Genomic DNA, 25,599 nt, shown 5'->3' on the forward strand with positions numbered 1-25,599 from the left:
ATGTTCACATGACGAAATGTTAGCTGGTTACTAAGATCAATGAATAAGCTTCTGGAGAACACAGTAGGGACATACATAAGAAATAAATAAAGAGGGACGAAATGTCAGTAAGTGTGAAACTATAATTACTAAAACAGCAACTGTGCCTCGCTGTAAGTAATCAAACTGTTAAGACTTCCTGAGTCGTCTACACCTTCCAGCACCGTTCCCCTCCCCTAAGTCTCTTGCTCCTGTCCAGTTTGTTTCTACTAATCACAGACACATTCTAGCAGGGGTGAGGATGTCCAGGCAGCTGAGAAGGGTGAAGAAAACAACAGAAACAGATGACAGAAATATTCTGAGGTGGTGTTTTTAACATAGGAACTAAGGTGAGGCTACTATGCAAACGTATGAAAGAGTGGGGGGGCCTAGACACTGGTGAAGATAAGGATCTGAGCTGTCTTCAAGCTGGGCCTGGGCCCTCCTGGGGGCAACTTGCAGGGAGGTCACCCCACATTATCCCTGCCCATCGGCACAGTAAACAGGAGGTGCCAATAATCACAACCACACAAAGAGCATGCAGTCTGTAGGATGCCCCTGTGCCACAGAAACCTCAGCCTGGGAATGGTTTTCACCTGGTGCTCCCGCCTACAGAGGAGCTAGAATGTGAATCAAACAGGGCAGAACAGCTGGGAAATCACCTGGGAGGTCACCTGAGAGAACGTCTGGGTCAACACCTGAGAGAACACCTGGGGGGAACGGCTGGGAAAACACCTGGGAGATCACCTGGGGGAACACCTGGCGAATGCCTGGCAGTGGACACCAGTGCCACAGGGCCACGCCCAAGGCCCACCGTTTCCTCCGGTCGAGGTGTTGTACACTTGTTTGTATGTGTGCATGTCTGTGCATGTGTGTGTACACGTGTGTGTTTTGATTTCTGGTTTTTCCTTTAACAGCTTTATTGTGAAAGGATCAGAATACCAAAAAATCCACCTGTTTAAAGTGTACAACTCAATGTTTTTTAGCATATTCACTAGATTGTGCAAATATCCCCACAATCAGTGTGAGAACATTTTTGTGCCCCTGAAATCAACAGCCTCACCCCTTCCGCCTCCCCCAGGCCCTGGCAGCTCACTCTCCATCTCTACGGTTTTGCCTGTTCTGGATATTCATATAACACGTGATCTTTGGAGTCTGACTTCTTTCAGAAGCATAATGTTCTGGGTTCGGCCACACTGTGGCCTGTGTCAGGACCCTGTACTTTCTCAGACTGAGTGATACTCCCCCGTATGGATGTACTATTACATATATACCCAGTTCTTCAGTCGACGGACACTTGGGTTGTTTCCAGCTTCGGACTGCTCTGAACCCTGCTGCTGTGGTGACTGTGTACAGGCTTCTGTGTGGACAGGTGCGCCCAGGAGTACAGGTGCTGGGTCATGTGGTATCCCCGGGCTCTGGCCTCCGAACGGTTCCCTACGGCGGCTGCAACACTGCATTCCCGCTGGCAGTGGATGAGGGTCCAGTGACACTCACGACTGTCTGTCTTTTCAGTTACACGTTGGCTTGGAATCAGAGAGATGCCTGTTCCTCAATTTGTTTTATGATGTAAAATGAGGCGATTGTGGTAACAGGGTTATGAAGACAGTAACATTTTTGGCACAGATTTCTGCACTTCCCACACAATGGCTGGGCCATTGCACTCTGGTTTCATGTCCCAGGTGACTGGGCTCCCCAAGCCTTCATCCCAGCATGAGAGATTCTGGGTTTACACTGCCTGTGTCTGAGCACTGACACTGAAAGCACGGGGGGCTGGGCCTGAGAAGCTGGCGTGTGACGACAACCACGCACAACCCAATCCACCCACAAGCCTCTAGGCCGCCAGAGCTTAAGGAAAGATCCAGCTTCTTTCCTAGAGAAAGTGTGAGGTTCCCAAGGCTGGTCTACAACTCTGGATCAGCCTCAGGGGCCAAGGAGAGAGGCGGAAACACTGTGTGTATAGGTTTCCTTTAAAATAGTTTCTTTATATGTATTTTGTCATTGCTGCTCAGAAGTACCGGTAACACAACTGTGGGAATCCAAGATTAAATGCTACAGTCTTTCCACAGCCCCAGGCCCAGCCATAGACCCACCCTCTAGAAATGTCACTGGTTTCTGTTTCTTGGCCCTGGAGCAAACATCACCAATTTAAATAACAGCGTCACTGATATTTCTCGGTTTATCAATTTAAAATCAACTGTTGACTCCCTGCCATGAAAGATGAAGAATTTAGGGTCATGCACATCCCCCACTCCTGCCTCCCAATCATTTTACTACGTCAAGTACTCAACACTTCACGCTGCTCTGTACCTCACACTGTCTCACCTACTCTCTCGGTAAGTTGACTCCAAACATGCTAACTCCACAAGACGCCTGTACATCACGACCATGTGGCTGTGTGTTGTGACCAGACACCACTGCCCCCTCCAGCTCACCCTTCACTTCGTCCCCTCTCGCTCAGCCTGAGCGCCTGCCTCCTCCAGGCTGTGCTCGGGGCCGTAAGGAGGACACCCCCCGGCCCGTCCAAGGGCCTTTATCACTTGACAAAGTACGAATTCAGCGTCCAGGTCCTCTTACCCTGTTTAAGGCACAATTCCGCTTCTAAGAGCTTTTTAAATACATTAAATGGTCCAAATTTCCATTCAAACCTGTAGCTGCTTTCACAAATCACAATTCCTTGATTCATAAAGTAAGACCCTGGCCTGGCGAGGACGACCCCTCCCAGCCTATGCTGGAAAGAGAGCCAGTCTTCTGCAAGACCTAGGGTTTGTTTGTTTGTTTGTTTTCTCCAGAAACAACCAACATAGGATTTCAGGCTGTTCTTTTCTGCCCTGAATACTTTGGTACTTCTCTTTCTTTTTCCCACACCGTTCTCTGTAAGAATCCTGGCTTGAACTTGAGAGAGAAAATTTCTTAGATGTTAACAAAAGATTAGAAAAACCATTTTCTTCCTTATAAAATCAGAGCCTGTCACTCATACCTCTAATGCAAAACCCGAAGTTCTGGAAAGACTTTTAAACAGATGATGTTCCTTTGTTCATTCATGTCTGACCCAAAGGGAAACCGCCTGGGTCCTCACAGACCCAGGGTCTGCACCAAGAGCAAGATTTCATGTTATTCTGGGGTAAAGAGACTCAGAGGCCTTTCTGATGAAAGCTTGCCCTTTTCATAAGTAACTTATTATCTCTTAGGTTGGCCATGTCTCAGGCACTTCGAATGCTGCAGTCAGGGTGGTCTCCAACTCTGCTGGGGGGTCTGCAAGTAGTGAAGGCAATTACGACAGCTGAGCACAGGGCCGTGTGCTCACAGGACTTCACACAAAGGTAACATCCATGTTAGTAAGTGTCACTGCAACAGTCCTGTGCAACACCTGTGAGATGCATGTGTGTGCCACGTGTGGCTCCATAAGGAAAGAGGCACTGTGGAAACCCTAGCGGTGCTATCATCCGCGTGCAGACGGCAGAGGGACTGCTCCCCCCAACAAACCCATAAAATCCCTTCCTCTTTTCCTTCCTCTCAGCGGCCAGAAGAGAGGCACAGAGAAGACAGACGGTGGCAACCCCCAGGCAGGGGCGGGGGGCTGGAAGAACCCCCCGAGCAAGGCGCCACGACCACCAAGGCTGGCTGGCTCTGCTCCTCCGAGCTGGACAGAAAGAAACAGGCGATGAGAGCAGAGGTCTGCAGCAATGCAGAGTGTGGGAGACAGTTACCACAAAACAGAACCTGCAGGCCACAGATCTGGTAAGCATTCTGGTATCCAAAATATATAAAGAGTTCCTACAACTCAACAGCTACAAATGACCCAATTTAAAAACAGGCAAACAACCTGAAGGACATTTTCCCCAAGATATCCAAACTGGCACACGGACAGGAAAGGACGCTCAGCATCGTGTGTCCAGGGAAACGCAAGACAGACCAGCAGGGAGAGACCCTCCACCATGAGGGCAGCTGGGATGTCTGTAACACAGGAAAACACCAGGCGTCGGTGAGAAAGTGTGGCACTCCTCCACGGCCACTGGGAGCGTGAGCAGCGCAGCCCTGTGGGAAGCAGGCAGCCAAACGCTCACAAGAACTGAGAACAGAAAGGTGTAGGTGAATGTCCACGGCAGCGCTGTTCACAGTAGCCCGAAGGTGGGGACAACCCAGACGTGTGCACCTGCCATCCAGAGACCAGCGGACATCATAGGTTGTGCAGGGGCAGGTGGGACGGGCTTGCTGGAGGAATACACACTGCTCCTGTGGGTGATTAAAAAGTCTGAAACTAAAGGTGAGTGGTGGTTGCACGACAAGAGAATGCAGTAAATCCCACTGAAGTCTATACTTAAAAAGGGATAGATGGTGATTTTTTTTTTTTTTTGAAAGAGAGAGAGCCTGTGTGTGCACAAGCAGGGGAGGGAAGCAGAGGGAGCCCAACACAGGGCTTGATCACTCAACCCTGGGATGTGACCTGAGCAGAAACCAAGAGTCCAGTCAGAAGCTCAACCAACTGAGCCACCCAGTGTCCCGAAATGGTGAATTTTATGTTATGCACATTTTATCACAATTTAAAAAAGAAAAGTAAAGATGCCTACCAGTGTTTTGACCGAGGCCGTGGCTGTTCTGTGTGACTGTGGTTATGACACAGGGGCCACATTCCACCCAACATCCTTTTCTGGAGCAAGAAAGGGTATAAATAAATTCCTTTAAATTTTACATTTAATTTAATTTAATTTAAAAAAATTTTTTTAATGTTTATTTATTCTTCAGAGAGAGAGACAGAGTGTGAGTGGGGGAGGGGAAGAGAGAGAGGGAGACACAGAATCCGAAGCAGGTTCCAGGCTCTGAGCTGTCAGCACAGAGCCCAATGCGGGGCTTGAACTCACAAACCTCGAGATCATGACCTGAGCTGAAGTTGGACGCTCAACCGACCAAGCCACCCAGGCACCCCTAATTTCATTTTTATTCGTACATTTTTGTTGGGAGTGAACATACACTTGGTAAACACAACTCAGCGAATTTCACATATGTACACAGTATGTAATCAGTAGCCAGACCAAGATGTGGAATGGTCCCAGCACTCTAGAATGTTCTTCCAGTCTTCCCAGGTAAATACCCCTCCCAGGAGGGCTTAGCACTCTTCAAAATTTTATAACATCTGTTAGTTTTGCCTGTTCTGAACCTCATAAAAATGGAGCCAGACCTGTTAAAGCACTAGAGGTTGCAGACTGGATTCGAATTTCACCTTTAAAAAAAATTTTTTTAATGTTTATTTATTTTTGAGAGAGAGAGAGAGAGAGAGAGCACGAACAGGGGAGAGTCAGAGAGAGAGGGGGACACAGAATCCAAAGCAGGCTCCAGGCTCCGAGCTGTCAGCACAGAGCCCCATGCGGGGCTAGAACTCACAGACCATGAGATCATGACCTGAGCTGCAGTTAGATGCCCAACCAACTGAGCCACCCAGGCGCCCCTCACCTCTCGTTTTAATTTATAAACTGAAGTAATTTTATACAGAGAAGCTTGCCCCTCCTCTACCATTTGATAACTCTTTCGTGAAGCTCACACAGAAAGCTGGGATAAATGCTTGATTATTCCACTTATTTACCAGATTTTCAAGTAACGAATTAGTGTCCTGTCGTCCTCGAAAGGTGAATAATTTAGGCTTTTTTGTAATTTTGCAATTATTTTTTATTGACACAATTTACATATAAAATTCAACCTTTTAAAATGTACAACTCAGTGCTTTTCAGTAAATTCACAGAGTTGTACAACTATCAACACTAATTCCAAAGGATTTTCATCAACTGCAAGTGAAGCCGCCCTGAGAGCCTTCACCCTGTCCTGGCCTCCGCCCCCAGCAACCCACTGTTGGCTCACAGATCTGCCTCTTTGGGGTCTTTCATATAAATGCAATCATGCACATTCAGCCTCTAGCCTCTTTGGCTTGACATCCTGTGTTCAAGGGCTTCCCACTGTGGCCTCAGGACAGTGCTTCAAGGTGTGGGCACAGCTTCATGTGCAAGCACTCACACACACACACCAGTCTACACCTGCACCCCAGAGACTCAGGAGAAACAGCACGAAACAACACTACCCAAACCACATGACCTGGGCACATCAGTCTGCCTCCCTAGGCCTCAGTTTCCCATCTGTAAACTGGGTGGCCAATCATCAGGACAAGCAACATTCCAGTGGCTCAGAAAGTAGTCCCCATCATAGAGGACATAATGCTATATGTGGAAAACCTGAAAGACTCCACCAAAAACCTGCTAGAACTGATCCATGAATTCAGCAAAGTCACAGGATATAAAATCAATGTACAGAAACCACTTGCATTCCTATACACCAATAATGAAGCAACGGAAAGAGAAAGCAAGGAATCGTTCCCATTCACAACTGCACCAAAAACCACACAATAGCTAGGAATAAACCTAACCAAAGAGGTGAAAAATCTATACACTTGAAACTATAGAGAGCTTATGAAAGAAATTAAAGAAGACACAAAAAAATGGAAAAAGATTCCATGCTCCTGGATAGGAAGAACAAGTATTGTTAAAATGTCGATACTCCCCAAAGCAATCTACATGTTCAGTGCAATCCCTATCAAAATAACACCAACATTCTTCACAGAGCTAGAACAGACAACCCTAAAATTTGTATGAAACCACAAAAGACCCTGAATGGCCAAAGAGATCTTGAAAAAGAAAACCAAAGCAGGAGGCATCACAATCCCAGACTTCAAGTTATACTTCAAAGCTGTAATCATCAAGACAGTATGGTACCGGCACAAGAACAAACACTCAGATCAATGGAACAGAATAGAGAACCCAGAAATGGACCCACAAACATATGGCCAACTAATCTTTGACAAAGCAGGAAAGAATATCCAATGGAATAAAGACAGTCTCTTCAGCAAGTGGTGCTGGGAAAACTGGACGGCGACATGCAGAAGAATGAACCTGGACCACTTTCTCACACCATACACAAAAATAAACTCAAAATGGATGAAAGACCTCAATGTAAGACAGGAAGCCATCAAAATCCTCGAGGAGAAGGCAGGCAAAAACCTCTTTGACCTCAGCCACAGCAAATTCTTACTCAATACGTCCCCGGAGGCAAGGGAAACAACAGCAAAAATGAACTATTGGGACCTCATCAAGATAAAAATCTTCTGCACCACGAAGGAAACAATCAGCAAAACTAAAAGGCAACTGACAGAATGGGAGAAGATATTTGCAAATGACATATCAGATAAAGGGTTAGTACCCAAAATCTATCAAGAACTTCTCAAACTCAACACCCAAAAACAAATAATCCTGCGAAGAAATGGGCAGAAGACATGAATAGACACTTTTCCAAAGAAGACATCCAGATGGCCAATTGACACATGAAAAAAATGCTCAACATCACTCCTCATTGGGGAAATACAAATCAAAACCACAATGAGATACCACCTTACACCTGTCAGAATGGCTAACAACTCAGGCAACAACAGATGTTGGCGAGGATGCGAAGAGAGAGGATCTCTTTTGCATTGTTGGTGGGAATGCAAGCTGGTGCAGCCACTCTGGAAAACAGTGTGGAGGTTCCTCAAAAAATTAAAAATAGAACTACCCTATGACCCAGCAATTGCACTACTAGGTATTTATCCAAAGAATACAGGGGTACTGATTCAAAGGGGTACATGCACCTCAATGTTTATAGCCATGCTATCAATAATAGCCAAAGTATGGAAAGAGCCCAAATGTTCAATCAACGGATGAATGGATAAAGAAGATGTGGTGTATATATATACAATGGAGTATGGAACTAGAGGGTATTATACTAAGTGAAATAAGTCAGAGAAAGAGAGGTATCATATGATTTCACTCACGTGTGGGATTTGAGAAACTTAACAGAAGACCATAGGGGGAGGGAAGGAAAAATAAGATACAAAGAGAGAGGGAGGAAAAGAAACCATAAGAGACTCTTAAATACAGAGGACAAACTGAGGGTTGCTCATGGGGGGCAGGGGAGAGGGGAAAATGGGTGACGGGCACTGAAAAGGGCACTTGGGATGAGCACTGGGTGTTGTATGTAAGCGATAAACCATGGGAATCTAGTCCCGAGCCGAGAGCGCACTGTATACACTGTATGCTAACAAACTGGACAATAAATTATTTAAAAAGAAAGAAAAAAGAAAGTCGTCCCCAGGAGAGCAGCGGCAGCCGCACCGTGTCAGAAGGCAGATTTCAGGGCCGCCCAAGGCTGGTGTGTGAGCACAGAACCTGTGTGCTACCAGCCCCAGGGGGGTTCTGGGCTCCCGGGTCACGGTCCTCAGCCCACCTTGCTGCATTTGAGTGACACCCAGCTGTTCTGACACTGTCCCTAGCCGGAGTGCCTCCTCATTGCCTCAGGAGACCCTCCCTGAACGGACCACCCTCCTCCGTGGCCGTAAAGACCCAGAAGCCTCAGCACCCTCTCTAGGAAGAGCTGTGCTTCCACGGACATCTGTTCCGGCCGGACCACCGTTTCGCCAAACCTCCCCCACATGCCCGTTCTGTACTGACAGCAAGTGGCTGACGTGCGTGGGGCACTGTCCTTCCCTCCTCTGCCCTCAAAAGCACCCACTGCCCACCAAACAAAGCACTTCTGCCCACCGAGCATTCAGAGATCCCCACCAGCTAACACCCATCTGCGTGTGCAGGATGACCTTCAACGACTCACCTCCACGAGTCAAAACGCGGCGCTGGCCCAAGCCCCTGTGTCTCCTCCACCGCGGGCCATGCTGACCCACACTCCCAGCATCCACATCCGCCCCATCCCTGGAGCCACATGGCAGGGTTGCCCTGTGCCACTCCCAGGGCGTGCAGGCGCCCCCTCCCACCCCACATGATCGCTGTGTTCTGTGCACAGTCTGCCCCTGCTGAGAGCAAAGGCCAGGCCTCACGGGCTCCGTCACCCCTCACTCACTTCCCAGAGCCAATCCTCACTCTTGGCAAACACATGCTGAACAAAAGAGCCATCCTTGGAGCTAACCGGGAACCACCCAGAGGTCAAAAGTCCTAGGCCTGCCAAGATGACCTCAGATGCATCACCCATGGAACATTCCGGAAGACAGACTTCTTCATGATAGGCTGGCAAGGAGAGAGGCAGCTGGAAGGCCCATGGGTTGAGGAGGCAGGACCTTCAGAGGGATTTTAAAAATGAAGTAATAAAAGCTTTAAAATTATTTCCAAAAGGCCACAGACTTCTGTGTTAGCTGATTCATGCACAGGAGAGAAGAAAAGGTCTGTCCGTCTGCCAACCGCAAGAAATCAGGAACCTCTGCTGGATTCCAGGCCCACCCGGCACATTTGGGCTGTGTGTCCCCACCTGACTTCACGCCCCAGACTGCAGCACAGGCTGTGGCGACCCCTCCCTCCCGGGGGCCGAAGCAAGTGTCCTTCAAACCCCTGCCCCCAGCACCTCGCACGGAAGCCAGGGATCTCTGCTCAGCTGGATTTGTTTAAACTCCAAAGTTATTTTTAACGCTGCCATTGGTCTAATTAGGCAGGAAACACTGGCCGGAGTACAGGCCGGCTGTCCTGGAGGAACTATGGGCCACTAGGAATGAGGCCACGTGGACGCACACAGGATGTCTTGCAAAACTTTGCTGAAATAGTGAAAAAAAGTACCTGGAGACTCTGATTTCATCTCAACATTCAGGTCACCCAGTCCCCCTCCCAGTGCTGGACTTCTGTGCGGCCACCTGCCCATCCCCTTGAGCCCAGATACCTTATCTTTAAAATCCAAGGGCTGTGAGGGACGCCTGGGTGGCTCAGTCGGTTGGGCGTCCGACTTCAGCTCAGGTCATGATCTCGCAGTTGGTGAGTTCGAGCCCCGCGTCAGGCTCTGTGCTGACACCTCAGAGCCTGGAGCCTGCCTCGGATTCTGAGTCTCCCTCTCTCTCTCTCTCTCCCCTGCTCATGCTCTTTCTGTCTCTCTGTCTCTCTCTCAAAAATAAACATTAAAAAGAAAAATCCAAGGACTGTGGAGAGGTCCTCTGCCCAGAGGGAGTGGCGCATTGATCACAGGTGTCACAACACCCCCAATACCAGTGACCTCGCAGAGCTCACCAGCCACAGGCACAGCTTTCTGAGCATGACACCCATCTCGAAGCAGAACTGGGATTCAAAACCCACGGGGCTGTCTGGGCTCCTCACCACACTGCGGTGGTATTTTGGTCAGCACACCACCTCCGCCTTCCTTGCTGCAGATGCCCCTCTGACACACACCAGAGCCTGAGGTGGCCTGTGGCACACAGGCAGTGATTCCAGGGCCCGGTAACACGGGTGTGGTGTTCCTGCAGGACTTTCTCAACAGCGGTCTGCCCCGGGCCCACCTGCTAGATGGTGGGGACGGGGGCTTTCCTGCTGAGGAGCCTCACTGGAACAGGGCTGGGCAGACCCTGGTGCTGGCCGGGGCGGGAACCAAGCCCACAGGCAGCACCCCTCACCCTGTGCCATGGCGACCTGGGAAGTCTATGGCCCTCAGAGGCCTGACAGTGCACTGACGTCTCCCTTCTGGGCTTGAAACTCAGGCCCTCTCTCCCAAGGGAACCGGGGATCACCCTCTCAGGGTCTGGGAGCTGTGGGACAAGCAAAGAGCAAAAGGCCAGGCTGTGGACCTGCTTCACACGGAAGGCGTGTGTTGCTCTGGGTCCCCAAGGAGTAACCAGTCCCAGAGCAGGGACTAGAGTCAGAGCCTGCAGCTCCCAGCCCCTCGATGTCCTCATCTGCCAGAGTAAGGCAGCACTGCATCCTCTGCAGACTCGTGAGCCCGGCCCAGGGAGTGATTGAGGGGTCTGCTTGCCACCAATGTCTCGGGGGCGTCTGGCAAAGACACGCAGCCCACCACCTCTCTGATGCCATGAGACATGTGCCCGCTGGCTGTTGGACTTTGGGTCCAAGCGGACGCTCTCTGAGCAGCACTTCCCATCAGGGTAGCTCTCCCCTGATCAAAGTGCAAGTGTCTAAAAGGCCCCAAGGCACCAACATGTGCTGCAGAACCCCAGAGGCCCCTGTATCTATTGCAGAGACCACAGTCCTCCAAAGGGGGCTGCAGGCTGGTCACACAGACCCGGGCCCCGGAGAGAGCTCCTGCCACAGCCCGGCCCCCCGCCAGATGCAGCCAAACCTTAGGAAGGGCCTGCGTGGTCGCCAGCAGTCACCCACCACCTGCCGGCAGAGCCACTGCCGCCATCCAAGCCTGGCACTGCTGGGTGGTCATCACCCGAACCTTCAACCGGCAGCAATATCACCCACTAGGGGTGACACCGAGGGCCCTGCCCCCAGCACCACACAGTGGGAGTGGCCACCCTCCTTGGGTCACTGGCCACACGGACAGATGGCTCCAATGTGCGGCCCCCCGCAGAGAACCACAAACCAAAGCCTGTGCTGGCCCCTGGGTTTGCATCCTAATGGCAAGTTTAGAATAGGAAGCAATGGAAAACTTGAAACTTTGGTTTTTCCTTCCTCATTTATCAGTCTGCAAGACTGGCCAGGAGAGACAGATGTACCTTCCTCTTCAGCCTAACACCACGAGGCCCCAGCTGGCACAGAAGCGCAGCCAGGGCGCCGGCGCCCTCTCCCGCCCAACAGCACCAGTCAGCCCTGGCTGGCCCTCCGCTGCCCAAACCCGAGGGCCCCGGACAGAGCCCTCCAGGTGGCCCAGGGCTGGCGGCACGGCACGCTACAGGCCTTCCCAGCTCACAGGTGAGACCAAGAGGCCCTCACTCCCTCAAGGCAGAACAGCCACCACCCACGGTCTGAAACCTCTGCCCGCAGGGGTTCCTGGCCGTGTCCCCAGTGGGCAACCAACCATGTGCTATCCCTGTGCCTCACACCCTCGTCCCAACACGCCAGGGAGGCAGGCTGTGTAGCAAGCGAGGGCCTGGTGTATTTACCCAGCAGCTGAGACTCTCAGAGCTTGGAGGCAGGTGCTGGTGAGCTGGCACCTTGACCGCATCTCTGAACCTCTTTATCCTGGAACCGATGAGCAGCCACGGCTTCGGGACGGTGCCCAGGGCAAGGAGCTGTGGCGGAAAGGGGCTCGGGAGCCCCTCAGCTGAGAGCAGAGCAGCCCCAGCCTCCCAGGGAGCAGGGATGCTCTCCCACTTGTCGTCCCTGAAAAGCCACCATCACCTCAAGGGGCCAAGCCTGACAAAGCAGAAGTTCACTTTCCACACTTTCAAGGATCCACAGCTTGACACTGAGGCGCCCACACATTGTTGCTATGCCATACAAGAGGCCAAGGAAGCTTCTGTCAGGCACACACTACTTTTCTGCCTCCCCTTACACCTGGCTGATTTCCACAGTTGCCATAGCTGCTCAATCTTCTAAAATATTTTTTTGAAAGCCATGAATAAATCAATATCTAGATCTCCTGGGAAAATACAACTTTACCCTTAAAACAACGAATGCAGTGGTTACAGGTGATGCCCCTGTGAAGTCACAAATCCACATATAATTTTTGATTCCCCTAGAACTTAACTACTCTTCTCAAACTATTCCAAAAAATAGAAGAAAAAGGAAAACTTCCCAATTCATTCTAGGAGACCAGCATTACAAGCCAGATAAAGAGAGAACTATAGGCCAATATCCCTAATGAACATGGATGCAAAATTCCTCAACAAAATACTAGCAAACCAAATCCAACAATACATTAAAAAAGAATACCATCCACCACGATCAAGTGGGATCTATTCCAGGGAGGCAAGGGTGGTTCCACATCTGCAAATCAATGAAATACATCACATCAACAAGAGAATTGATAAAAACCAGACGATCACCTCAATAGATGCAGAAAAAGCACTTGACAAAATACAACACCCACTGATTAAAAAAAAAAAAAAAACCCTTGACAAAGTAGGTTTAGACGGAACACACCTCAACGTTATAAAGGCCATGTATGAAAAACCCACAGGAAACAACCTCAATGGGGAAAAACTGAGATTTTTCTCCTAAGATCAGGAGCAAGACAATGATATCCACTCTCCCTACTTTTAATTCACCATAGTAACAAAAGTCCTAGCTATAGCAATCAGACAAGAAAAAGAAATAAAAAGGCATCTAAATTGGTAAGGAAGAAGTAAAACTTTTAGTATTTGCAGATGGCATGATACTATTTATAGAAAACCCTGAAGACTCTACTAAAAATCTATTACAACTGATAAATGAATTCAGTAAAGTCACAAAATACAAGATTAATGTACAGAAATCTGCATTCTTTTACAGTAATAATGAAGTAGCAGAAAGAGAAATTAAGACAACAATCCCATTTACAACTGCACCAAAAATAATGAAATACCTAGGAATAAACTTAGTCAAGGAAGTGAAAGAACTACACTCTGAAAACTATGAAACTGTGAAACATTCATGAAAGAAACTGAAGACGACACAAAAAGATGGAAAGACATTCCATGCTCGTGAGCTGGAAGAACCAATACTGTTAAAATGTCCATATTACCCAGAGCAACCTACAGATTTAATGCAATCCCTGTCAGCATTTTCCACAGAATTAGAACAAATGATCCTAAAATTTGTATGGAACCACAAAGACCCTGAGCAGTCAAAGCAATCTTGAGAAAGAAGAACAAAGCTGGAGGTATCACAATCTCAGTGATGGTGGGTCCCTCAACTAGACAGTCCCTCCAACTAATGGTGTTGGGAAAATTGGACAGCAACATGCATAAGGACAAAGCTGGACCGCCCTCCTCCACCACATACAGAAACAAACTCAAAACAGATTAAAGATCTTGGGCACCTGGGGGGCTCAGTTGGTTGAGCATCTGACTTTGGCTCAGGTCATGGTCTCACAGTTCGTGAGCTGGAACTGTGAGCTCAGACTTTGTGCTGACAGCTCGGAGCCTGGAGCTGCTTCGGATTCTATGTCTCCCTCTCTCTCTCTCTCTGCCCCTCCCCTGCTCACACTCTGGCATGTTCTCTCTCTCTCTCTCTCAAAAAGAGAAAAATAAAAATAAGCATTAAAAAGGTAATAATAATAAATAAAAACAAAATGGATTAAAGACCTAAATGTGAGACTTGAAACCATAAAAATCCTAAAGGAAAACATAGGCAGTAAGTAACCTCATGAACATTGGCCGGAGCAACATATTTATGGATATGCCTCCTCAGGCAAGAGAAACAGAAGCAAAAATAACTCCACCAAAATAAAAATCTCATGCACAGCAAAGGAAACCACCAACAAAATCAAAAGGCAACCTACTAAATGAGAGAAGATATTTGCAAAGGACATAATCTATAAAGGATTGATATCCAAAATATATAAAGAACTTGTACAACGCAACACCAGAAAAATAATAATCTGATTAAAAATAGGAAGAGGACCTCAACAGACAATTTTCTTTTTTTTTTTAATTTATCTTTATTTTTTTTTTGAGAAACCCTTCATGCAAGCAGGAGAGGGGCAGAAGGAGAGGGAGAGAGAGAATCTCACACAGACTTGGCACTCAGCATGAAGCCCGACATGGGGCTCCATCCCGTGACCCTGAGATCATGACCTGAGCCAAAATCGAGAGTCTGACGTTCAACTGACTAAGCCACCCAGGAGCCCCTGAATGGACATTTTTCCAAAGAAGGCACACAGATGGCCAACAGACACATGAAAAGATGCTCAACATCATCATCATCGGGGAAATGCAAATCAAAACCACAATGAGATACCACCTCACACCTGTCAGAATGGCTAAACTCAAAAACACAAGAAACAACAAGTGTTGGGGAGGATGTGGAGAAAAGGGACCCTCATGTACTGTTGGTGGGAGTACAAAATGGTGCAGCCACTGTGGAAAACGGTGTGGAGGCTCCTCAAAAAATTAAATATAGAATTAACCATATGATCCAGTAATTCCACGACTGGGTATTTACCCAAAGAAAATGAAAGCGCTAATTTGAAAAGATATATGCACCCTTATGCTTATTATGGCTTTATTCATATTATGTTATGTTATTCATATAATATATATTATATTAACATTATTATATTATGCTATTTACATTACTGTTATACATATATATTACTCAACCATAAAAATGAAAGACATCTTCCCATTTGTGACAACATGGATAGAGCTGGAGGTGCAATGCTAAGTGAAATAAGTCAGAGAAAGACAAGTGGCATACAATTTCACTTATATATGGAATCTTAAAAGCAAACAAACAAACACCAGACTCACAAATACAGAGGACAAACCAGCGGTTGCCAGAGGGGGTAGGGGTGGGGGTGGGTGGGTGAAACAGACGAAGGGGGTGAGGGGTTATATAAACTGCCAGTTATCAAATAAGTAAGTCAGGGAGATGAAAAGTACAGCACAGAGAACTGTAACAACCCTGTATGGTGACAGATGGTGACCACACTTATGGTGATGAGCCCTGAGCAATGTGTAGGACTACTGAATCACTATGGTGCACACCTGACACTAACACAGCATTGTGTGCTAATTATACTTCAATCAAATAAAAAAACAACTACTAATAGCCTACTGTTGACCAGGAGCCTTACCAACAACACAGACAGTTGATTAACACATGGTTTTTAGGTACATGTGTTACACATTGTGTTCTTATAAAGAAGTAGGCCAGAGAAAAGAAAATGTTATTAAGACATAAGGGAAGAGAAAAAAATGAGATCATAAGGGAGAGAAAATACATTTATAGTACTGCACTGTATTTATTGGAAAAAATCCACGTGTAAGTGGACCCACATAGTTCAAAGATACGTTGTTTGAGGGTCAATTATAATACATAAAATGAAGATTCATAAATGATCAGTGTTTATTATAGCAATATTTGTGTTGGCAAAAAAACAAGGAAACAAACATTCAACAATGGAGACTACGACAGATAAAATGCCTTCGACCAGCGCTAGGCCAGGACGCGAGGCTTCAGACAGTGGGTCGGACCCCTGAGGACATAGGCAGGAAGCTACCGGTGCCCCGAGCAACAGAGGGGCCGGGTGAGGGAGGGGAGGACAAGGAAAGCGAGTCTAGGAGAAGGCCGCACAGCAACCAAAGTGGTTTTTACAAAGAACTTCCAGAAATACGTAGAAATGTTTGGAGTAAAATTCTCAAAAGATATATGTAATATAGATGTATATATGTGTGTAGTTAACATCTAATAAACGTGTATGTGCCCACAAGGTATCTCCATAGGAAAAATAAGAATGGAGGAGAAGTACCTAAACAGAAGAACCGAGATGTTACCCAAACGCTGGCTGTGAAGCCTCTCAGTGGGGGAAGGAGTCTCTTTTTTCTTATTCTTGAAAACCTAGAACTTAGTTTTTCAAAAACATGCATTATGTTGGGGCGCCTGGGTGGCGCAGTCGGTTAAGCGTCCGACTTCAGCCAGGTCACGATCTCACGGTCCGTGAGTTCGAGCCCCGCGTCAGGCTCTGGGCTGATGGCTCAGAGCCTGGAGCCTGTTTCCGATTCTGTGTCTCCCTCTCTCTCTGACCCTCCCCCGTTCATGCTCTGTCTCTCTCTGTCCCAAAAATAAATAAACGTTGAAAAAAAAATTTTTTTTGAAAAAAAAAAAAACATGCATTATGTTTATAATTAAGTAGAAGTGCTTATGAATTTAATAGCCAATAATACCTGTCTTTGATATTAAACACTGACCATGTCCATGTATTATGTGTAATAATAAAGGCAATTTCTGATAGAGTTTAAATGTAAAATGAAACATAATTCAGAGCTTTGTGATTAAATGCCCATTTCATTTACCTTAAATCAGAAACTCACCCACAAACCACAGTTAGGCCGGGCCCTTCACAGTGCAGAAAGTGAATTCCTGGTGAATGGTAGACATGCCAGACCTACCTGCTGAGTTAATCACTTAGTTATTTTCTGTTTAACTCCTGAGCCAGGTGGGTCCAAATTGTAACACATGCTACAAAATCATCTATCCCATTTATGGGAATACAGTAAGCACATAATCCATAGTAACTAATAATATGCATCATCCCTTTTAGAAAGCTCTGTGTTTAAAATTAAGAGTTTTAGAGGCGCCTTGGGCTGCTAAGTAAGTTGGGTGTCCGACTTCAGCTCAGGTCATGATCTCGTAGTTCGTGCATTCAAGCCCCATTCTGGGCTCTGTGCAGACAGCTCAGAGCCTGGAGCCTGCTTCAGATTCTGTGTCTCGCTCTCTCTCTGCCTCTCCCCCACTCATTCTCTCCCTCTCTTACTCTCTTTCTCAAATATAAATAAACATTTAAAAATTAAAAAAAAATTTTTTTTGTTAATGTTTATTCATTTTTGAGAGCAAGACAGAGACACACAGAACACGAATGGGGGAGGAGCAGAGAGAGAGGGAGACACAGAATCCGAAGCAGGCCCCAGACTCTGAGCTGTCAGCACAGAGCTTGATGTGGGGCTCGAACTCATGAATGGTGAGATCATGACCTGAGCCGAAGCCGGATGCTTAACTGACTGAGCCTCCCAGGTGCCCCTTAAAAAAATTTTTTTGGGGGGTGGCCCCTGGGTGGCTCAGTTGGTTAAACGTCTGAGTTTGGCTCAGGTCATGATCTCACGCTCTGTGAGTTCAAGCTCCGCGTCGGGCTCTATGCTGACAGCTCAGAGCCTGGGGGCCTGCTTCAGGTTCCGTGTCTCCCTTTCTCTCTGACCCTCCCCCGTTCATGCTCTGTCTCTCTCTGTCTCATAAATAAATAAACATTAAAAAACATTTTAAAAACAGATAACTAAAAATTTTAAAATATTAAAAATTTGGGGGGGGGGGCGCCTGGTGGCTCAGTCGGTTAAGTGTCCGACTTCGGCTCAGGTCATGATCTCACATTTCATGAGTTCAAGCCCCATACTGGGCTCCATGCTGACAGCTCAAGAGCCTGGAGCCTGCTTTGGATTCTGTGTCTCCGCTCTCTCTGCCCCTAACCCGCTCACACTCTATCTCACTGTCTCTCTCAAAAATAAATTAAAAAAAAAAAAATTTTTTTTAAAGAGTTTTATAAAGATGGGAGCCTGGGTGGCTCAGTCAGTTGGGTGTCTGGCTCTTGATTTCGGCTTAGGTTATGATCTCACAGTTTATGGGATGGAGCCCTGAGTCTGGCTCTATGCTGAGCGTGGAGCCTGCTTGGGATTCTCTCTCTCTCTCTCTCTCTCTCTCTCTCTCTCTCTGCCCCTCCCCTCTTCAAGTGCTCTCTCAAAATAAACCAGAGAGTTCTATAAATAAATTGTATTCTTTATCTATCTTTGAACAGTTTTAATTACAAAGGAAATATAGATTCATTGCAACCATGCTACAGAAGCATATATGGACACAGTAAATCATCTTTCCTCCCCTCCAACCCCTCCGCCCCCCCATGCTGCTGAGTTGACCATTTGGTTGGAAAGCCTCCAGGGCTATCTCTGGTCTCACAACTGCATAAGGGTTACACACATGGGAGGAGGTAGTTCTGAACTTGTTCACTAAAACGATAAGCTCTTTCTCTTTGCTGTACAATAAATACGTTACTACCTGTGGATGTACCTCCATCCTTTTCAGGAATGACACAGTGTTCCACAGGCAGACCGACAGGGATGGGTCCACCCAACTGCTGTCTGGAAACAACCTGCCGCTGCCGCCGGTGGCCCCGCGTGCGCACCCCCACCACGCCTGGGTTCCTGCCTCTGGGATGGGGGCGCAAGCCAAGCACCAGGGGAACGTTGCTGCCGTGCCACTGAAACCAGACACACCTGTGCACGTGGGGCTCCTGGGGTCAGGTCCCAGACGCGCCCTGCGGATCCCGTGGCCCCCTCGTGGTTAGCGTGTCCAGTGTGAGCACGCCGGTTGGTGACAAGCAGGTAGGTCATGAGTGGGCGTCACAGACACTTCCCTCAACTACGTCATTTGTCATTTGCGGTGTCTTGCCATACTCTCATTTTTAGCTCTCATGTAGTCAAATCTGTCATGGTGTCCTCCTGAGCTCCTCCTTTATTGGTCACTTAGAAAGTTCTCCCACATTCTAGAGGTCACTCACAATAGTCTCCAAGGGATGCCTGGTATTCTTGTGCTATTTTTTCACATTCTAACCATTAATCCATTCAAATTTACTCTGTGTGGTGTGAGTTAGGATGACATTTTTTTCAAGACAGATGGCTAATTAAGCCAACTCCACTTACTAAACTACACAACCCTTCCTTAGTGAACTAAAATACCATCTTCATCATAAATTAGGCTCCCGGGCATATTCTGACCTCCTCCTGCGTTCTCTGTGATACTTTTTTGTCTATTAGAAACCTAAGAATATCCTGCTGAACATTTTAAAAACCGACCACACAGCACATGCAGCAAACACCTCCTCCGTTAGTGAGTCCAGCACTTTCGTTAGTCTCCACGTTACAACTGCTCCCAGCCGCCGACTTACATACAAAGCAGGCACCCTGCCCTTTGACCTGAATAATGTTTTTTTTTTTTTTCTGGTTTGAAGTCTGGCCTCATCTAATAGAAAACCAACGCTGCAATTTCACATTGATTCTTTAGTTCATCACAAATTAGGCTTAAGCTGTCTGCTCCGCCCCTTAACATGCATGGTTGCTTGATGAGAGAGGGCTGTCTAGGCAAACCTGGGCTCGTCCTACTTCCTCTGCCAGCCTCCTGGAGCTCAGGGCTCTGCTGTCCCTGCCAGTGCCAGCCCACATGCCCCATCTGGAGCCTCTACCCCTGCCAACCTGCCCTCTACTCCCCACGCCTATTTTTAGCTCCTAGAATCTGAGCCTTTGGCTGGCCTGAGCTGTCAATTTTCCATGAATCAAAATAAGTTTAATTCATAGAAAACCCTCAATCTCAATTTCTACCATGATGTCTAAGAAACAAAAAGTACTTTGGGCCACCAAGACCTACTGCTGGCCCGACCCTGCCAAACACTGAGGAAGAAGGCAGGTCCTGGGTAGCCGGGGTCAGGGGGACCAGGAGGCAGAGAGGAGCAAAGAGGGCGGAGGTCAGGCCTGGCAGGGGGGCGGGACAAAGGCCTCGACGAGGTCAGAGGGCAAAGGGCCCAGTCAGGGCAGGTGGATACACAAGGGCAGAGAGACTCAAATGTTTTGCACAACCTGAATTAGACACAGAGGAGGCCAAGAGCTGTGTGTTAAGATAGTAAATGACTGCCTGGAACAGCTAAATCACAGGGAAAGGAGAAGTATCGCACACAAGCCCGAGCACTAGCACAGCCCCTGGTGCCCTGTGGGGTTTCAATCACAGATGTGACATCTTGGGCCCTGTCTCTTCGTGCTATCCTTCCACGGGGTTTGCAATCTACCCTCATAAACTGCTCTGGGAATGTCTACATCTCACGTCCCAGAAAAGTGTGTAAGTCTTCCCACGGAGCAGAGGCCGGGCCACCCCCGACCTGGATGCCTACCACAGCCGGGCAGGGCCTGTCACTCCCCCAGGAGGCTCCCCTCCCACTGAAGGCTGCCCTGGCCCCTCCACTCACATCCCAACCCAGGGTCAGAGGAGACCAGGGTCCTGCAGGGCTCACACTACCACTGCACTTCCCGGAATAGAGCCGAGCATGATTTTCCCCAAAACAGAGGTTCACAGGGATGGCCCGCACCTAGCCAAACTGCCCTCCCCCGCTGTCACCTCAGATTGTTGTTGTTGTTGTTGTTTACATTTCCTGAGTTTTTGTTTTGTTTTGTTTCATTCTGTTTCAGGGAAGGAGGAAGAGAGATCCCTGCAAGACCCCTTCCCAGGCTGGGGAGGGGTCAAAATGCCATCATAGTAACATGGGGATAACAGTGCCTGAGAGAGGCCTGCAGAGCAAGCACCCAGGGGTGTTCATTCTGAATCTTTTACTCCCATTCAGCCCTCACACCCAACAGAGTTTCAGCAATTAATGTGTGAGCAGGGACCAGTCCCCACTGTACAGGCCTCTCGGTGCTCCAGCACAGAGTACACCCGCTGAGAGTACACCCGCCAAGGGTACACCCCCTGACAGTATGCCTGCTGAAAGCACACCTGCTGAGAGTACATACACTGAGGGTACACCCACTGAGGGTACACCCGGTGAGAGTATACTCGGTGAGAGTACACCCGGTGAGAGTAGACCCGCTGAGGATACACCCACTGAGGGTACACCCGCTGAGAGTACGCCCACTGAGAGTAGACCCACTGAGGGTACACCTGCTGAAAGTCTGCTGGGTGTACACCCACTGGGGGTACTCCCGCTGAGAGTACACCTGCTGAGGGTACTCCCACTGAGGGTATGGTCAGAGGAGCCACGGAGCTGCAGGTCCATCAGGACATAACGTCACCTCGGGGGCTGCCATCCACAGAGGGGTGTGGACTCCAACCCCAACAACAACTACTCCACGGGAGCTTATCGCCATCCCCAAACGTCCCCCCAGTAAATCCCCATCTTCCATAAAAATCTGCTCAGTTATCCGCACACCCAATTTGTCAGAGAGCAGAACTGCAGGTCACAGAGCCAGTGGCAACTGCATGTGTCACCCGACTCCCAGCCAGCCGCCGCGCCCATCTCAATCCACTCACAACTTCCAACGGGATCAAAACCCCGAGTTTCCCAGGGGAAACTTCTGGGAAGCCGTCGACCCCTCGGGTCTCTCGGCCGGCTCCACTGCAGGCTAAGCCCCTGGCGCCGTGGTATCATATGGAGAAAGGGTTACGTAAACAGCAGGTGCTCTGAGGCACAGGTCATCTGCTTCTTCCCTCCCTTCACGCCCCAGCCGGGCCATGCTCTTCCTGGTTCCTCCCTGCCCACACCAGGCACCAGGAGCGCTATTCACAGCCTCCTCTGGCCTCCAGTGTTGGATGCAAAGCTTACCTCCCGTCTGCACCCCAGTCACACTCACACGATCCCAAACCAACAACAGCCCGAGGACACAAGGGTAAAACCAAGCGACATTTACCGTGCACTTTGCGTCCACAATCCGGTTCCACCTTCTCCCAAACCAGGCAGCTGGCAAACCTCAACGCTAAAACTGAGCCCTGAGCACCTGACTCTAACTAGTCCTCTTAACACCTGCCCATGCTCTTGCAGAGCCACCCGTGAGGCTGAAGCCGGGCCCTCAAATCCACTGGACACAGTGCACAACCTCTTTCCGACTTCTAAAGCAGAGACTGCAGTGGGTCCCACGCACCACGGTGGGGGAGTCCTCCCAGCTTTAAGCATGGGATGACAGCTCTGAATCCACATGGGACATCAGCACGTGGAGCATCCTGGCGGCAGGTGCCCCATAAACACACCCTGTGTCTTAGCCACCCACACCCGCAGCAACAGTCCAATCTCGCCCCCAGAAAGGAAGCGTCTGGGGGTTTTATCCATAACAAAAGACACTCGATGTAGAATAACAATTTTTCATATCCTCACTTTGCTTTCTATATCCTCCAAATCTTCTTCAGTGAGAAAACACACACACATACACACACACACACACACACACACACACACACACACACGGTATCCAAAAGACACAAAGCCAACAGTTGCTGGAAACCCTCAGAAGACCGGGGTAAAGTGCACCTGTGCCAGAGACCCTTAGGGTAGGAACAGGGGACAGAAGGCAAGGTGAGCACTGGCCCCTAGGGGCCTCTCCTCCACTTTGGGGGACTACTGCAGCACGACTTGCACGGTGGTTAGGGTGTCTGGTGCCCTGGGGTGGGCCCCTGTCTAGGGGGGACTGGGAGCCCCTCCTTGTGTTGAGGATGAGATTCCTGTACTGGGAGGTCAGCCTGCAAGCAGCAGGCTGTGACACACCCACCAGCCTCTAGCCCCAGGCTCCTGGAGGACCCGGAGAGAGCCTCACTGCACAGGGACCCACTCCTCCCACCTGGTTCATGGTGTCTGAGGACTGTGAATCCACCCTAAAAGCCTGATCAGCCAGTGGGACCGACCTGAGGTGTCCTGGTGCTAAAAGACCCCGGGCGCATCAGTGCTTCCCCCATACGGCCCTGGCAAAGCCCTCCAGGGCTCCCCAAAGACACAAATCAGAACTACAACACAGATCGGCAAACTGGTGATGCTGCAGCTGAGCTGTCACAAAAGCCCAGTGGGCTGGTGACTCTGGGAAAGGGGTGTCACTTTCCACCCCCACACAGAACCCCACCTCCCAACAACTCCTCAGGCGAGGCTCAGGGTTTTCAAAGACATTCGTGACAACCTTCCTTTCCAAAATAGCTCCTCACCAACACAAGCTGTTCAAAAAACCCTCCAATGTAATAGCAGAGTATGTAAAACCTCCATCCAAGGTCAGTAATCAGGGCTCTCCCTACTTGTAATTTGAGCAAAACCAGTATGTCTAGGGGCGCATCAAATCCCAAGTCGTGGTTCAAAATAGAACATGATCAACTTCAAGTGTCTTCTATTTATGCTGTCCGAGAAGGCACACACTTCACCCCACCCTTTAATTAAAAAATGGAGTGTGGCTGTTAGTGGAAGAAACAAAAGCAAAACCCAGATGAGCCCCTCGTGTGGCTGAGCCCGTGGCACTGCCCTGCCCTCTCCTGTAAACCCTGGCCCTGCGCTCCCCACCGGCACTGACGTCTGGGCCCACCACACAGTCTGCACAGAGACGCCGGGGTCCTCGCCCCAGCCTGGTGACCGCAACTGCTTGTGAGAGGAACAAAGCACTCCGTCTACACAGGCTTGCTGAGGGCTCCCGAAGAGCTCCTTCCCTGAGCTGCTTAGTGGCCACGGGGAGCTGGCATGTGGCCCAGGCAGGAGGACCTCCCCAGGGACTGTGCAGAGTTCCTTCCACAGATGACGGTGCTGGGGGCACTGCTGGGTTCTCAGCTGTAAGGGACAGCTCGCCGTGGACCAGGGCAGTCACTTCAGACTACATGGGAATGAAACATGGGTCTCTGGGCCTGGCCCCAGAGTTCCTGATTCTGTGAGTCTGGGGTGGGGCCCCAACATCTACACATCCAGCCAGCCCCAGGTGATGCTGCTGGTGTGGGGACCCCACTGGAGAGCCTTGGCAAAGGGGCAAAAACTTGAAGAGGGGGGTGATGGACATGACCCTCTACCTCCAACTCCAAGGGGGCCCAGCAGCCTCCTCTTCCTGTAAGGCAGCAGAGCTGAGGCAGCCCAGCCACAGACTCGGCAGTCAGTACACAGTATTTCATTTACACTGTTTTTTTTTTTAATGTTTATTTATTTTGAGAGAGAGCGTGTGCACATGAGCAGGGGAGGGGCAGAGAGAGAGGCTCTGAAGAGCCAAGAAGGCTCTGCACTGTCAGTGAGAAGCCCGACGCAGGGCTCGATCCCACAAACCATGAGATCATGACCTGAGCCGACTGAGCCCCCCCAGGCACCCCCAGTGCACGGTATTTCAAAGAGGAACCTCAGTGGGCATGAGACCCACTCCTGGGGGGTAAGGGAGAGTGAGTGTCAGGGGGGGCTGGAGGGCAGGGGGCTAGGGGTCTGGAAGGCAGGGGGCTGGAGAGCAGGGGGCTGGAGGGCTGGAGGGCAGGGGGCAGGAGGGCTGGAGGGCAGGGTGCTGGAGAAAGCACTGGGAACTTTCCTGACCCGGGGGAGGGGCTCGGGGTGGGCCTGGGACCGCCCAAATGAGCAGGCCAGGCAGCTTTCCCTGTTCTGTGGTCTGAGGCAGAAGTTGCTCAAGGAGGGGCTCCCGGTCCCCCCTGGACAGGGGCCCACCCCAGTGCACCGGACACCCTAACCCAATAGTCGCGTCCCCATGCACCCACCAGGCAGGTCAAGAGGTCACTCAGAGGGTGCACTGCCTGTGTCTGCGGAGTGGCCTCGTGCGGAGTGGCCCCGACGGAGTGGGATCCCTGTTAAGCCCACCTGGGGAACTGCTTTGGACAGACTGTCAAAGAGAGAAACACACGAATGAGGAAACCAGATTAGTGGGCTTGGTCACCTGCATTTCAAGATCGTGAGACAGTTTATGCTAGAGATTTCTACAATGCCCGTGAACTTACCCCACGAGCCGCTATCGAGCATGTACAGTGCGCCAAGCAGACATGTGCAGGAGGCCTGCGTGGCGCTATCAGAAAGCCAGACGGCAACTTCATCCGCGGAGCAGAAAATGATTTCCTCTCGTCATGTGCTAGCTCCCTATTCTGGATTTCCTGGGGCTTCCTTTCTTAGGCTCAAGTCCAAACTAGCCTGGGAAGGATGCTGGGTCATCCCGACCTTGCCCCCCCAAGGGGGGAGGGGAGGATAGGGTGGAGGGCAGACCATCACCAGCCATGAGCTCATCACACAGGGCCCAGGGGACTAAATTGTGCAAGATAGGCCAGGACCCTCATTCTACCTTGGAAAAAATAGCACCTTATTTTTGGCTGGTCTTTAAACTGCACAGGCCAACATGAGTGGAACATTATTATGTGTTTAATTTTACGTATCAAAGCAACTTGTTTTTCTTCATTCTTCACTGATCTCTGTTTACTCTCCTCCATTAATATAATGTGGGCAAGTTTTTAGTATAAACCTAAGAGTCCATAAACACTCCCTCACCCTTGTTTGGTGTTGACCCCTCGGTAGCCCCGTGTCCGTATGCAGGGAGAAGGCACTCTATAAATGACCAACGAAATTATCTAGAACTCCCAGTTAACCCCGGGGAGGGGAGAAGTCAGCTCCAGGGCTGGG

General features: G+C 49.4%; 1 protein-coding gene across 3 annotated transcripts in view; it reads right to left on the reverse strand.

Moving 5' to 3' along the window:
- The window catches only part of RASA3 (RAS p21 protein activator 3), a 121,532-nt gene that overhangs the window by 80,700 nt on the left and 15,233 nt on the right, over positions 1–25,599 (reverse strand). For 2 of the 3 annotated variants that reach the window (XM_045056242.1, XM_045056234.1), the window contains exon 2: positions 4,590–4,669. The exons of the other annotated variant lie outside the window; for it this stretch is intronic. The gene's annotated coding sequence lies outside the window, so the exon portion shown is untranslated. The remainder of the gene's footprint in view (positions 1–4,589; positions 4,670–25,599) is intronic. 3 annotated transcript variants of the gene reach the window in all.

The sequence above is a fragment of the Felis catus genome, chromosome A1 (assembly GCF_018350175.1).
Source record: "Felis catus isolate Fca126 chromosome A1, F.catus_Fca126_mat1.0, whole genome shotgun sequence".
Lineage (NCBI taxonomy): Eukaryota > Metazoa > Chordata > Mammalia > Carnivora > Felidae > Felis > Felis catus.